Source organism: Protopterus annectens, chromosome 3.part1, assembly GCF_019279795.1.
Source record: "Protopterus annectens isolate FY-2018-M chromosome 3.part1, PAN1.0, whole genome shotgun sequence".
Taxonomy (NCBI): Eukaryota; Metazoa; Chordata; order Ceratodontiformes; family Protopteridae; genus Protopterus; species Protopterus annectens.
The window spans coordinates 234,054,532-234,071,473 of record NC_056732.1 but is presented as its reverse complement, the minus strand read 5'-3'; the positions used below and the strand labels follow the sequence as shown (position 1 = coordinate 234,071,473).

General features: G+C 36.7%; 1 protein-coding gene across 1 annotated transcript in view; it reads left to right on the top strand.

The window, feature by feature from the left end:
* LOC122798074 (collagen alpha-6(VI) chain-like) overlaps nt 1-16,942 on the top strand; it is a 1,097,601-nt gene that overhangs the window by 647,576 nt on the left and 433,083 nt on the right. The window lies entirely within an intron of this gene.

Genomic DNA, 16,942 nt, shown 5'->3' with positions numbered 1-16,942 from the left:
CATATATTTAATATCAGTTGTTCAAGTACTGACATGAAATGATCATAAAAATAACAAAACTTATGATAAAGTGAGCTTAAAATAATTATATCTGTTTATAAAATTACAGATTTAGCCAGTTTAAGGGAACACCACTGTTAGGCACTGAAGGGTGACCTTTCCAGGAGTGTATAGAATACTGGAATGCTGTTTTGATAAAAATTTGTGATAATGGTTTATCAAAACATAAACTGACTTGTTTAACTTTAAAATAGATTTTTAAATTTGCAGTAATATATATATATATATATATATATATATATATATATATATATATATATATATAGTCTTTCCTTCAGTAACTGTGTTAACAGTGCTTTATGATACAAATAATTCCATTGGCAGGCACTATTAATAAATAGTCATTCCAAGACCTTACTGATAAAATCAGTATCACACCTGCTTTGAGGAAACTGTGCAGTTAAGGCTTTTACATTCACACAGGTTGCAAAGCTTAAATCCATATCTCTAACCCCAGATATACCAGCAACTGGGGATATGGGCCTTGAATTCCAGATTGCTGCCACCAGTTATGTATAAGGGGGATAATTACTCTTAAGAGCTTACAGTAAATGTGCTCTACTGCCTCACTTTATGATCAACAGTTACCTCATCCAGATGCACTTTACTCTGTACAGCTAAAGAACAGGCTTATAATTACTGTCTCATCAGGATTTTACCCACTTCTTCACCTCAGTCTGAGTCCAGAGTCTTCCAGTGCAATCTTACCAATAGTAATTGAGACTTAACCATACTATTTTACACACACACACACACACACACACACACACACACACACACACACACTTCCCTGGATATTACTGATACCTGTTCAGTGACAGTACCACTTTCATTTGTCCAGGGTGCACATTGCCACAGGTCTCAGTCACTAAAATGTATTTTAGTCAGCCAACCAATATCTTAGATTATAGTAGCATATATCCATAGCTGTACAGTCACTCTTCAAAAGATATATATACATACAATCAACTACGGCTCTGAAGTCATCCAATTCAACTAAAAAATCAAACCAGCCACAAGCTTTTGTAAATCATTATATAAAAAGAATTAAGTAGAAAAATCATGTAAAACACAAACAATTTAGACAAACATGACTCCAAAGGTAAATGGTCCATTCAATAGTTGTAAAGTAACAGAAAATCCAAAGAGTGAGACCAACACACGTTCCAGGTCTAAATCATAGGAGTCATGACAAAAACACTATAACCAATCATATTACACATTTACTATCCATCTGGTGGCCATTCAAATTTCACTAGCTGTAACAATGGTTATAGGTGCTTTGTTATGCCTCCTCTGATTGGTGACACTGTCTTATTTAAATGTTTCACTAAAATTAAATTAAATTGGTCTGATGAAGCAACTGTTTATGTTGTGAAAGCGCTCAACAACTTTTAATATTTTTATATTCTATTTTATTAAATAATTTTTAGACCTAGAACGTGGGTTGGTCTCAGTCTTTGCATTTTTTGTTACTTTTGAAGTGCTGAATAGACCATTCAAAATGCTAAACATATTTGTAATGCAGGGAGCACAGCTCCCCACATCCCCTGCTAACTATATATATATATATATATATATATATATATATATATATATATATATATATATCAATTCTAAGATCGCACAACAGTGGAGAAGGGGCACGTTCCATCATTCAGTATTTTGAATTTTCAGTCCTTTGGGATTCAGTCTTTTGTTTATTTTCAGTCTTCTGAACACTTATGTGAACAATAGGATGCTTTGCTCAACAAAAACACTACACAGTTCTTTCCTCTTGCTAAGTCACTCTCATTCAGCATCTCCATGTTTTCAAGTCTCATCTCCTCCAAAGGCCTCAACATACTCACCTCCTTCTTTCACATTCTCTATGGCAAGAGTCCCTCGTTCAGTAGTAGGTGTTCCTAACATAATATCAGTGGATTCAAGACATGAAAGCATTTTGCTATATCCTTAGACTAAGGCAAAAATCATCCTCAATAGGATCAGTTTCATTCAGCATTTTATTTAGTATAGTGTCAAAATAGTCATAATGACGTCTCCAGGCCATGTGAGACTGTCAATTCCATTTTCTGCATGCAGAGTTTTCTGCAAGACATTAAACTCTGTAGACTTGTAGTATCCTAATCTGCCATATTGGGAACATGCATATCCCCCATCATTTCTCCAACAAGAGAGAACCCTTAGCTCCGCTAATAAAAAGAATAACAGATTACTCCAGATAAAATCTCATTTAGCTAGCAGATCTAGATAACTTTTTCTGATGCCCTCCCTGTGTGCGGAATAAATATGCCTTGTTGAAGTTTAAAGTAGTTTATTCAGTTAAGTAGGCTGATGGATGAGTGTTCTTGTCCTAAATTATCATTTGAACAAGAACACTCATCCATCTACTTAACTGCTCTTCTCCAAGTTAATACCACTCCCCGTGATAATGGATATCTCCCTACATCTCCCCTCCCATCATGCTGTCCATTGTACCCTTGCCATTCTTCTCCATTCTCCAGCACCAATCATACCGTCCTTTGAAAAGTCCCCCATCCTCTGCTACCCAACTCTGTCATATCCTACTTATTACCTACTCAGCACTTAAACATACTCTCTTGTTACTGCCATATGTATATAATGAAGCCCAATGCAGCTCCTCCCTGTGCAGTCTCATATTAAAATTAATGTTATACCCTATAACTTCATATTCAAATATTTTTGTCTTTTTGTCAAAGGCACAAATAGTACACCATTTGAATTCTGTATGTTATTCCCTGTATTATTCTATATAATCCACACGTTGTTTACATGACTGTTGGAGCTTTTTTCCCCAGGTCACTGCTGGCAATGGGTTCCATACCCTGTGTGGCTTTCTCGATAAACAGATGGCAATAAATAAATAGCTGTGAATAATGTTCTTATCATATATAATATACTTTACCATATATAGTCTATACTGTTGTGAGGGGGGTTTAATTCCACTGAACAAGTTCTATACTCAACTAAATTATATATAAGATTTACACTTTTTTATATAATAGTAAGTTAGTAAAGAAGTATATGCTTCTATAGCATACAAAATGACAGCAAATATTACTGTTTGGAAAAAAAACGATTATTTGGGATAGAGTTGAGTCACTATATGCATCTTTGCCAAAAACACTTTTGACAATAGTGGACTTTTTTATTTTCTTTACTTTTACGCAGCCTCAAAATATTTGGGGGTGTTTACATGCATGGAGGATGCAAAAGGGCGCGTTCTTCTGCAAAACTACTTTGGAGGTTCAGTAAAAGTGGTTTAGCAGGTGTTTTTATTTTTTGTATTTTACATTTCTTGAAACAGCATTTGGTGAATCAACATGCTTTTGGTGTAAATTAGCCTTACATAGTCTTTCTGGCTTAAAAAATTAAAAAGGTTCAGATTTGTTATAAACAGAATGGCAAACAAAAAGACATCTAAATGTCTATATAAGACTGTTGCTGACAAATAGTAATCAAATACATACATTTGTAAACAGATGAAACATGCCAATGAGTTTCATGGAACAAAGTTTGGACTGTTTTGATTCATTCAGACTGAAGTAGCATCAGCAATGGTTGGTGACCTCATAGCTAGGGATTGGCTGCAAGAAGAAATTAAATGGGTGAGGTAAACTAGAATGTGAAGGAGTCTGTATTACAACAAGTAAATAACTGTTCAACTATTATCAAACAACAGCTGTAGTCAAGTCACTTTTATTCACAGACTGCCTCAGTAACAAGTCCAAATGGTTACTTGATTTACTGTATACACATCAACTGAGCAAATAAAATAAATACTAATGGGCACAGTAATGCATTTCATTTTACTTAACTCAAAAAACATACTAACATTATCAAGTGAAATCAATGGTTGTTTAACTATGGTCAACTGACAATAAGGGCCAGTCATTTTCATCCACAGACTGCCTTCTTGATAACCAAATACAGCTACTTTATTAAGGGTAGATGTAATGGCTACAATAATGTATTTTAGCATGTTGCTGTGGGCTGCATACAATGTAGCCTACTATAACCTCTTCTGTACATATATCCCCAAACACATATGTGCCCACCACTTACTAATATTTCAGTGGATGTATATACTTCTAATATCTAATTATTATTAAATGAATAAATACAGAAGTAATAGCCACAATAATAAATTTCATCTTGCTGCTGTCAGACACATATAGTATAACCCAATAAACCCACAGCAATCCCCTACAGACCCAACACACAAACACACTCACATGCATATGCACACACACACACACACACACACACACACACACACACACACACACACACACACACACACACACACACATCCTCTAATTCAAGCAAACACATACACAGAAACACACACATGCACGGACACAAACACGCACACACACACACACACACACACACACACACACACACACAAACACATACACATGTGCACAGATGTTCCTTCCAATTACAACCACTTTAGTGACAGTATACCGCTGAAATATCTGATTGAGATTAAATGAATGAACACATTAATGGCCTTAGTAAAATATTTTACCTCAGGTCTATATTAGCTTATCGAATGGACTAAATAGCAAAAGCTATTTAGTCGTTCCGATACTGTCGAAATAGCAAAATAGCAAAGACATGGAACATCGAATTTTTTTCCCAGGGATAAAATTTGGTGAGCCATCTTCAGGACTTTGCCATTTCCTCCACTATGGTGCGATCTTGGAGTTGGTATATTTAAGTAGGGGTGTGTGGGGGGCACAGCCCACCACATCAGGGGGTGTGGGGGTGAAGCCCCCCACTTATCTTTGTGTTTCAGGTTTTTTTTTTTTGTGGAGCAGGGAATTTTTTCCCTGGGAAAAAATTTGCTGTTCCATGTGTTCGATATTTTGTGGTTTAGACATTATCGGTACGATGAAATAGCATTCGCTATTTATATCATACGATAATGTAATATAGATGCTTTTACCTCATTGTTGTCAAATGTATACAAGGCAATCCATTACAACCTCCTCACATGCACATCCATACACCCAGCCACAGACATACAGACACAAAAACACATGTTCACACATACAGATGAGTCCACCAACTACAGCCAATTAATTGACTGTGTGCACCTAAGATATTTGATTGTGATCAAATGAATGAATAAATACATAATTAATATTCACAGTAACACACACACACACACACACACACACATTATCTCACTTATCATACATAAAGTACTCACTTCTAATAAAAATGGCAACAGTTCCTGAGGTCTGTCTTTATTCTATAGCCTTCAGTGCTGCCAGTTATCTTGGCAGTGGTATCACTGGTTGAGATGTTCTTCTAGCTTTTCTCCCTGGTAGACTCAGCTATATGTTCAGTTGCTCCCCCTGGAAAAAACAAAATATTTTATTTTGTACTTTACAAAATCTTCTAACATGTTTATTTGCTCCAGAAATCATGGACTTCACTGGGGGGATCAGCATACTAAGTTTAGCTACACCAGCAACCCAAAAATGTGGACTTCTTGCTGCTAAAGCAAAAATGTGTGCATCACAGTCTGTATAGTGCAGGCAGACCTGCTACCACACACTACATTGTCTCGACCCATTTGTGATGCTGGTGACTTCCCATTGGTGGACCCTTGTACAGCACCAGATCCATTCATTAATATAATATGATTATGACTCTAGCATCATGTATAACAACAACTTTGTTATGAATCATAGGTACTCATGCCAGCAGCATACAGCACTACTCTGTAGGGTAGCACAGTACTATACAGCAAGCCATGGCAAGGCTTGTTGTATAGTAAGATTAAGCAGCAGTCTTACACAGTAGTAACATTTAGTGTTAACAGGCTGCACAGTGGTACTTACTAGACCCAAGCACAGAAGTGTCTGACATACATTATCATGTCCATCACTCCTGTGCACCAAGAAAACAAGACAACGACTGTGCTGTCCTGGGCAGTATCTTGATTGGTTACACTGAACTGCAGTAGTCCCTGGCAGTGCACTGGACAGAGAGCACATTATGCATTTGCACATTGGCACTCTATATTCCTGAATCTCATGGCTTGTATTTCCTGTATGGATACAAAAGCTGAGTTATATTCAGTAGACTTAACATACTGAACTAATTTACTAATGCCAACATTTTGTTGGAAACAATCTAAACAAACATTCTAAGATGGGATGACACCCTATCTTGTAATTTTGATTCTGTTGCTATTCTTTTCAAATCACAATTATTATGATAAAGAATACTGTCATAAATCTTCAAAAACTATAATAAATTACTTTTAGCTGTTGATAGTGTTGATTGTGTGTATTGCATAGTAAATACAGAATTAAATTGTAATTCAAGTTTGAGAATAGAAAAGGTATTTCCAAGTCCTTTCTGTTTTGAAAGATAAACATGAACCAATACAATAAACAAATGCTAATAAATGAAGCACTGGTACACAAAAAAATCATTAACGTGTAACTGAGACTTCAAGTAGCTATCTGTTAAAACACCTGAATACATTATAAGTTAGACTGATGATCTGCCATGCAGCAATGCAGCTGTCATTGCTAGCAAATACTGCCTAGGAGGGGGAGAGATAAAAGATGCAGAAACCCAGTTGTGAATTTCAACCAAACCAAGCATCAACCCTATCGGTCTTTGTTTTTTTTCAAACAGTTCTAATAAACTAACCACAATTATTTCATTAGCATAAGTGATGATTTTAATTTACAATTTTAGTGTAGAGATTGTATTTAAAATAACTGAAAAGCAAAGGGTGCATTAAAAAACCTGGAGGAACTCCTTACTGTTGTCTAATAAATAAGGAAAACACAATTCATGTTTTATAGTATTTTAAATAAGGCTCTAAATACTCAAAGTACAAGAGTCAAACTTCAAATCTTTCTCAAAACTAATCACGTAAGTTCATAAATTTAATAACAATGTTCAGGCCTGGAGGCCATTGAAGAACACCAACTCTCTTTTAAGTTGATATTAAAGGCCTAATCATCAAAGCAGCTACCAAGCAGATTTTTAAATCAGCAAATGCTGCCCCAAAGCATTAATGTGTTAAGTCAACTTATTCCACATTACTGGAATTACTTGGGTTATGTAGGCACTCCTTATAGGTTCATAGGTTCATAGGTTCATAGGTTTATACTAGGCTATCTGCCCTAAGGCATTTATAAGCCTAGCCCAAATTTTTGTGGCTTACGCCACCCCTTATATGAAAAAATACTGTGCCCATTAGTTTGTTGTGCCTCTGTCCAGCAGTGACACAGAGATGATTCCCGGGGTAAACCTACGATCTCCCATCCACAGGTCTAGATTTCTCTTGAACAGAGTCAGCGAGGTGCTCTGCCTCACATGGACCGGGATTTTATTCCACAGCATAGGGAGTCTCTGAGTGATAAATCTATCCCTCCAGCACGTCCTATTTATATCCGTGCTAAGGTTTAAGTCGCTTGCTCTAGTGGTTTTGGTGGATTTGGATTTTTGAGGTGGAGCATGTCCATTAATTCCGGGTTGGACATGGCCTTGTATGTCAGGCACATGTCACCTCTGAGCAGACGGTATGCGACTGAATAGAGCTGGAGTTTATTCAATCTGGCAGCATATGACAGATTTTGGAGTCCCTTTATCCTTTTGGTGAGGAACTTTTGGGGTCTCTCCAATTGCTGCAGATGTCTGGTGAGATACATCCCGAATGGGGCATTGTACTCGATCATTGGTCTGATAAGTGAAGAGTACAGGGGAACAATGACCTCACTAGATCTGGATGTGAATCCCTTCATGATCAGGTGGGCAATGTAGAAGGTCTTTCTAACCACTTTAGCAATGTGAGTGTCAAAAGAAAGGCCACTGTCAACCTGGGTCCCCAGGTCCCTGATAACCTCTTCTGTGCTTAGTGGATTGCCACCTATATGGTAGCTTGGGGTTACCTTGTTTTTCCCGAAGGGTATGACTATACATTTTTGGCGTTTAACTTCAGGCCATGGCTCTGGCACCAGCTATCTGTTTCCGTGAGTCCCTTCTGAAGGATATCCGTGTCCGATGCACTTTCCACTATGGCGCCCAGTTTGCAGTCGTCTGCAAACTTTGTCAGCCAAAGTCCTCCCATGCTGGCCTGTACTTCTGAGAAGTAGATGCCAAACAATAGGGGGCCAAGGACCGAGCCCTGTGGGACACCACTTGTAACTGGCTTGGAGTCTGACACAGCGCCAGCAACTCTAACCTTGTGGGTTCTGTCCTTAAGCCAGTTTGCAACCCATCTTGTGACATATGGGTTTACATTTAAGCTGGTAAGTTTTTCTACAATACCCGAGTGGGGTATTGTGTCGAAAGCCTTTGCAAGGTCAAGGTAGGCTGTATGGACTGCCTTTCCCTCATCAATGGCCTTGGTGACTGTTTCGAAGAAGACGACCAAGTTCAAAAGGCATGATCTTCCCTTGACAAAGCCAAACTGGGTCGGGTCCAATGTCTGCAAGTCCCCTATATCTTTGTTTATGAGCTCCATTATGATCCTCTCCATAGCTTTGCAGGCTAGACTTGTTAAGCTTATGGGGCGGTAATTACCAGGGTCCGTAGAGGCGCCGCCTTGGCTTAATAGAGTTTAATTTTAGAGTAAAGTTGAGATCGTTGTATCTGAATATGTTTGAATTTGTGTAGATGTCCATATCCAAGCTATCATATAAGAAATAATCTTTAAATACTTTAAATGCAAAATGTATTTTTATAATAGTAGCAAAGGATAGTAAAGAACTTTAACTTTATACATCTTTGTTGTTAATGCAGGAATTTCACTAATGGTATGTAGCTTGTGAATTTTCTTTGTACTGGTCCATGCATCTGTTACTGTTTGTATAAATATAAAACATGGTGCTATATTCAAGGACTGGACTAATGTAGATTTTATATTGATCAAGAAATTTCTCTTATGGATATGTTTTTCAACCCTACCCTATGCTTTCTCATGGCTTTACTTTTAACCTCTACCACAAGCTTCTTGAATTTAAAGTTGTTGCAGATATACATTCTCAAGTCCTTGTGCAATGAAACAATATCCATTTCTGTATTTGCTAGTGGTATGGATGGGATGCCTTTAATAACTCAAAGATCAAAGCTTTGCACTTGTTTACACTGAACTCTAATCTTCTTATTGCCTAGTCCGAAAGATCACAAGAAAAGGTTATTTTTTCATAGTCGACACTAGATTCTACAACAAAACCTGCTTTGTTGTCATCAGCCTAGCATATAGCTGATTTTGATGCATCCACAAGAATGGGTTTGAAGTTTGCCTGACAGGCACTCCTCACTTTTCCAGTCAAAGCAGGAGAATTATGTGAGACAAGCATGTGATAATGCCCATGTGACTTATCAGCAGAGGTTGTATCTTTGACTAAATCTTCCTCTCCCTGACAGTTACCATTAATGATATGAAGACTGGGGTGCAGGGTGTGGGAGTCGGTCTTTTCCTCTAACAAAAAACAGTGCGTGAGGGGATTATATCAAATTCTTAGGTGCTCAACAGGAGAAAAAAACAGGTAGGAGAAAAATCACTGAGTCAAGGGGTATTTTGAGAGAAACTTATAGAGTGGACAAAAACAATGGAGACTACTACATAGGGCAAGGCTGTTAGTTAACTGGATTAGTCATTTAGGTTCACATGCTTGCAGAATTGTTGTTCCTTCCTTATCCACAGGCAGCGTTCCTTTTCATGTGTAACACACAGTGGTATGCTGCTGAGAAGAGGAGAGAAGAAATAACCTGTTTTGCAGTGTTTGTGACCTAAAGGTGTTACTTTCAGAGGTTGTTAAATTTAGCAGAAGGCCATAATCCAGCAAATAGTATTTCTTTATATTGTTAATATTCCTAAATGGAAACTTAATATAATTTAGGAATATTAACATTTGTAGGGCAAATTTTATGTTAGGGAATATTGTTTGATTTTTATGCCTATGGTGTCTTGATATGATCAAGTATGGGGCTGGTTGTACAGCTTAATGTTAGGCATTTAGAAAGGTTATTTTAAATACAAGTATATTTAGATCTAAATACGGAAGTCTTTATATATATATATATATATATATATATATATATATATATATATAAAATGTTAAATAACAAACAAATATAATGTTATATGTTTTACTGCTCTTATTGGAACAAGGTATTCTTGATTATGAGTTTTTATTGGAATAACATCTTGCTGTGCTCGGTTGTTTATTATTGCCTACTGATGATATGTGGCTTTAAATATCTTTAATTGGGCTGTTTAATTAATAATGCCTAATTAAGTATAAAATGAACCTGCTTGCTTATTGTAACTGTTTTGTCTGATGAAGGCTAGGTATTTCGTAGCCAAAAGCGCTCACAATAAACAGTTTTATTTGAATTTTTCGTTAGTTGCCGGCTTTTATTGTTTCCGTTCAGTGTATTTTATCAGTTTTTCGTTTGTGGAGTTGAGTTTTGTTTGGCTATATGGAGTCAATGCATTAATACACCAACCAACTAGAAAAGATGCTGCAACAAGGAAACAAAGCTTCCTGAACTGCAGACTAAAGAATACCAGAGAGCATATCACCATATTGGGGTACTTCCCAATATGCTTAGTGACGACCATCTGACCTATGCCATTTGGAGAAACCTTAAAATCCAAAGAAAAATTACGTACAACTGTACCAGAAGCATTAAAAATTTGAACGTTGAAATGCTTACCTTAATTTCAAAATAATGTAACTACACTCTACTAAAACAACTACCCTTAAAATCTGCATTTGCGTTCTTCAACAGAACATTTCTATCCACATTGATTACCTTAGCCCCACTATGTATAGGGAAAGTGAAACATACACCTGCACACTAGTTAAAAGGACAAACCAAACGTAACATGGCAAAAAGAGATAATGCTTAGAAACAATGGAAAATGAGACTGATTTATGATTGGATTTTACCAGGGAAGGCCTCACACATGGGGTGGTGCAGTGATCCCCCATGTTGGTGAGCATGTTGTCAAGGGAATCTAACATCCCTGACATAGTGCTCACCAATGTGGGGGAATCACTGTACTATCCCATGTTTGAGGCCTTCCCTGGTAAAGTCTGATCATAAATCAGTCTCGTTTGAAGTAACGATCGTACTTGACCCACCCTTAGGAGCAAAAGGGTTAAAAAATTTCTCCAAAGTAAACTATAGCCTATTGAGTGATGGCATCAATAGTTTCAGACCCTCTGCCAACACTGAAAGCAATGACCCCTATACTGAGGTGTACACAAATGTCCTGTATAAACATCTATATAAATGTTTTGACCAGAACTGATCATATCAAGATCCTTATTAAAAAATAAGCCGCACTGGTGAACATCCAGCATAAATAGGTTATACAATAAGAGAAATAAACTGCTGTCAAAAAACAAGAGGGAATGGCAAGCCATCTAGTGACATAAGGGTTAATCTGCATTTGGGTGTGTTTCTCAATGATGCCTAAGTGAGGGATTGTATTGAAGGCCTTGGCTAGATGGAGATGTTTTGCCTGATCCCTATGGAACACCGTTGGTAACAGTTCTGCTGGTAGACTTGGCATGCCCAGTTTCGACTGTATGTGTTCTGTTTGTGAACCAGTTCCAGTTAGCAACCCATCTGGTGACATAAGGGTTAATCCCAGGATTGGTGAGCTTCTCAATGATAGCTAAGTGAGGGATTGTGTTGAAGGCCGTTGCTAGCTGGAGATAGGTAGTGTGAACTGTTTTGCCTTCATCCAGGGCCTTGCTGATATTCTCGAAAAAGTCCACCAGGCTGTTGTTTTCCACTCAGCTGCGGACAAAGCCAGTGCTTAGACTGAGACTGAAGAGCGTCCTCAGCAGTTCCACTAACTCCTGTTTTAGACCATTTAATAAGCAGCTTGGGGTGTTGTCAGTTTCCACAGAGGCTGTATTTTTGGCCTTGGTGAGTGCAGCTAATACCTGCTCTTTAGAGATACTAGGCAGAGGACTGGTGACATATATGTTATGGGGTATGATTGGTGACAACAGGAGGGTGAAGTTTTATCCAAACCTGTCTGCTAGCAGGTTGGCAATGTCCTCAGATTCATTATAAGTGTTACCATCCACAGCTAGTTCAGTACAAAGCTAGGCCTTCCCTTTTAGATTTCGGATGTAGCTAAAGAATGCTTTGTGATTTTCTTTAGCTAAAGGTACTAATTTAGTTTCATAATTAGCTTTAGAGGGCTTTACAAGATGTCTAATCTGCTTATTTATTCTTTGGAGGCAGTTCTTCCTTTGCTGGGACCTGTTACCAGTGGTGTTCCATGGGGATCTGTGCTAGGCCCCCTACTGTTTGGCATCTATTTTTCATAAGTCCAGGTGACAATAGATGACCTATGGCTTACCATGTTTGTCGATGACTGCAGACTGGGTGCAATCATCAAATCCCCCAAAGATGTCAACATACTACAAAATGGGCTTATACTGCCAAACAATCAGTGTCAAGGACTTAAACTAAACACAAAAAAATGCATTATCATCCCCTTCAGCAAAAGAGAACCCCCTGCAAATTACAACATTAATGATACCCCTCTAAGTTCAAACCCAGTGGTGAGAGATTTAAGAACACAAGTTGATAGCAGCCTTAATTTTGATCATCAGGTGTCCACAGTAGTAAAGAAGGACTTCTATGCTACACACCTCATAAGCAAGCTTATAGCATCCAGAGCTAAGGTGGTTATAACTCCCCTGTACTCGGCTCTCATCAGACCAATAATACAGTACAATGCTCCCTTCTGTATGTACCTCAACAGACATCTGCAGCAACTGGCGAGAGTTCACCAAGAAAATGTAAGGTCTACATGGAGAGACTGAAGGTCCTATCACTTTACTCAGTATCATATCGACTACTCAGAGGTGACGTGTGCCTTGCCTACAGACCAGTCAAGATTCACTCACTCAAGGGATCTTAACCTGGCCTGCGATATTAACAGGACATGCTGGAGAGACAGATATGTCTCCCAGAGGTTAACATTCCTCTGGAACAAACTCCCAATTCATGTAAAACAGAGTTCCTCAATGACCGTATTTAAGTATAACCTGGACAACTGGAGGGGAAACTGTAAATTTACAATGGGGATTTCACCTATGTCCCTCTTAGACAGGGGCAGACGGTGCTGATCTTTGATTCGCATGTAAACATAGACGATATATCTTGGGCCACAAGGGAACAAGGGTATAACATGGTTAGGCTTGTCAGGGCCAATAGTCTAGTAACCTCCCATGTTCCTTTGATCTTATAAAAGAAGGCAAAACCACATCATCTCTAAAACTGCAAAACCTCTAACAACTGGCTAAAACCTTTGATAAACAAGACAAAAGAAATTAGTTTATCTTATTGAAGAATTCACAAAAAAAAACAAACCTCTTAGCAGCAAGCTCTGGAAATGTATTAACAATCTAGTAATTGTAGTGAAACAAGCTAAGTCTACCTCTTTTCTGAATTAACATCTGGAAGTTAAGCCCCCACTTTATTGCTTCAGCAGTCTCTGCAAACCATAACTCAATACTCTTCTTCATTAATGGGATAATGTCACTACAGACTATGAATCCTTCAGTCTCAATACAATCTCTGTGGAAACCATCAAAAAGATGCTCAAAAAATTAAATCTACCACCCTAGCATGGGACAATTGGCAAGGAGTATAGCTATGACTTGCAGCAGATGGCATAGCTTACCCTGTAGCTATCCTAATAAATCAATCAATTCAATAGAATAATATTCTGGGATTGTGAAAATCATACATTATCCATCCCACAGAGCTGGAAACTCAGTAGAGTTATCCAACTACAGGCCTTTTACCATTTTCTCAGCATTACCAAAACACTTGAAAAATGTATACATAAATAAAGTTATGGACAATCTCACTAAAAATAATCAACTTGCTAAGACACAACTTTTGTCCAGGCTACAGTACTGAAACTTCCATTCTAACATTCCTGAATGCAATAAAAAGTAAAGGAATGGTGGACTACTGGTTCTAGAAACAGCAGCAGCACCTGATATAGTATCCTGTACTGTTAAAGGAATGATACTCTGGATTTGTGTACAAATACAGTAACATGGTTCTCAGACTGCTTTAGAAGTTGATCACAGTTGGTCCAGTGACAGGACCGTTACTCCTCCTTTCAAACCAACCTAGCTGGTGTCCATCAGGGACCTCAATTTTTAAATACTTTCATTAATGACAAGGATAAAGCAGTAAAAATTAATTCTGTTTTACAAAACTCAGATGACTGCACTCTAATTTTCAGATTTATATAGGATAATAGGTTCATAGGTGTTTACTAGGCTAACAACCACAAGGGCCTCTTTAAGACTAGCCATCCATCCCAAATCTCTGACAAATTCTGGAACGTTTGATAAGTGTAAGCAGAAGCTTGGGAGATGGAACATTTACAAGCAGGGGCCTGGGAGATGAACCAGGGAGTAGTCCAACTGAGCTACAGAAGTAGCCCTTTTTCAGCAGAGGCCTGGGGAGAAAAGCTCCAGAAAAATCATACAATAGAAATATAACAATTACAAAATTACAATTTTTGTTGGTATTTGCAACATTATACAAGTAATCATAAAAATGTAGGTAATGAGAGAAAAATAGACATATTCATACTATCATAGACATATTCATACTATCCTAGACATTCATACTATCATAGACATATTCATACTATCATACACATATTCATACTTTCATAGACATATTCATACTATCATAGACTTATTCATACTATCATAGACTTATTCATACTATCATACATCTATTCATACTATCCTAGACATATTCATAGTATAATAGACCTATTCATACTATCATACACATATTCATACTATCATAGACATATTCATACTATCATAGACCTATTCATACTATCGTAGACATATTCATACTATCATACACTTATTCATACTATCATAGATATATTCATACTATCATAGACCTATTCATACTATCCTAGACATGCTCATGCTATCATAGACCTATTCATACTATCCTAGACATACTCATACTATAATACACCTATTCATACTATAATAGACCTATTCATACTATCATAGACCTATTCATACTATCATAGATGTATTCATACTATCATACACATATTCATACTATCATAGATCTATTCATACTATCCTAGACATATTCATACTATAATAGACCTATTCATACTATCATACACATATTCATATGATCATAGACATATTCATACTATCATAGACCTATTCATACTATCCTAGACATATTCATACTATAATACACCTATTCATACTATAATAGACCTATTCATACTATTATAATAGACCTATTCATACTATCATAGACCTATTCATACTATCATAGACTTATTCATACTATCATACACATATTCAACTATCATAGATCTATTCATACTATCCTAGACATATTCATACTATCATAGACTTATTCATACTATCATACACATATTCATACTATCATAGATTTATTCATACTATCCTAGACATATTCATACTATAATAGACCTATTCATACTATCATACACATATTCATACTATCATAGACATATTCATACTATCATAGATCTATTCATACTACCCTAGACATATTCATACTATCATAGACTTATTCATACTATCATACACATATTCATACTATCATAGATTTATTCATACTATCCTAGACATATTCATACTATCATAGACCTATTCATACTATCCTAGACATATTCATACTATCATACACATATTCATACTATCATAGATCTATTCATACTATCCTAGACATATTCATACTATCATAGACTTATTCATACTATCATACACATATTCATACTATCATAGATTTATTCATACTATCCTAGACATATTCATACCATAATAGACCTATTCATACTATCATACACATATTCATACTATCATAGACATATTCATACTATCATAGACCTATTCATACTATCATAGATATAGTCATACTATCATAGACCTATTCATACTATCCTAGACATGGTCATGCTATCATAGACCTATTCATACTATCCTAGACATATTCATACTATAATACACCTATTCATACTATAATAGACCTATTCATACTATAATAGACCTATTCATACTATTATAGACCTATTCATACTAGCCTAGATATATTCATACTATCATAGACTTATTCATACTATCATAGACATATTCATACTATCATAGACCTATTCATACTATCCTAGACATATTCATACTATCATAGACTTATTCATACTATCATAGACCTATTCATACTATCCTAGACATAGTCATGCTATCATAGACCTATTCATACTATCATAGACATAGTCATAGTATCATAGACCTATTCATACTATCATAGACATATTCATACTATCATAGACTTATTCATAGTATCATAGACATATTCATCCAGCCATAGAGTATTAGTTCAATGTATATATAAATATTCATATCTTACAGGAAATGAAGAATTGGGGAGGTATTATAGGAGTTAAGTTGAGGGGCATGTGAAAGTAGGTAAGTAGGAGTTAAGCTGAGGGCCAGGTAAAAAGATAGACCAAGACTGGTAGGCAAGGTCAAGGAGGATAAAAGTATTCTAGCAGAAGTGAGGGGAAGTTAAAGTTAGGGGAAGTGGTCAGTTTGTGAGCATTTTCTGTATAAGGGGACAGTTAAGGGGGATGCATACAGGGGTAGGACCAGAGTATTTTTAAGTTTTCCAAGCCATGGTAGGATGATATCTATAAAGGTTTCTGCCCATTTTAGACCTAGGTTTGTGGATAAGTAGTAAGTCTTGGTCAGAGCTTCGAGTGATCTAGTGAGAGTATAGTGGGATATACAGAAGGATAGGCTAA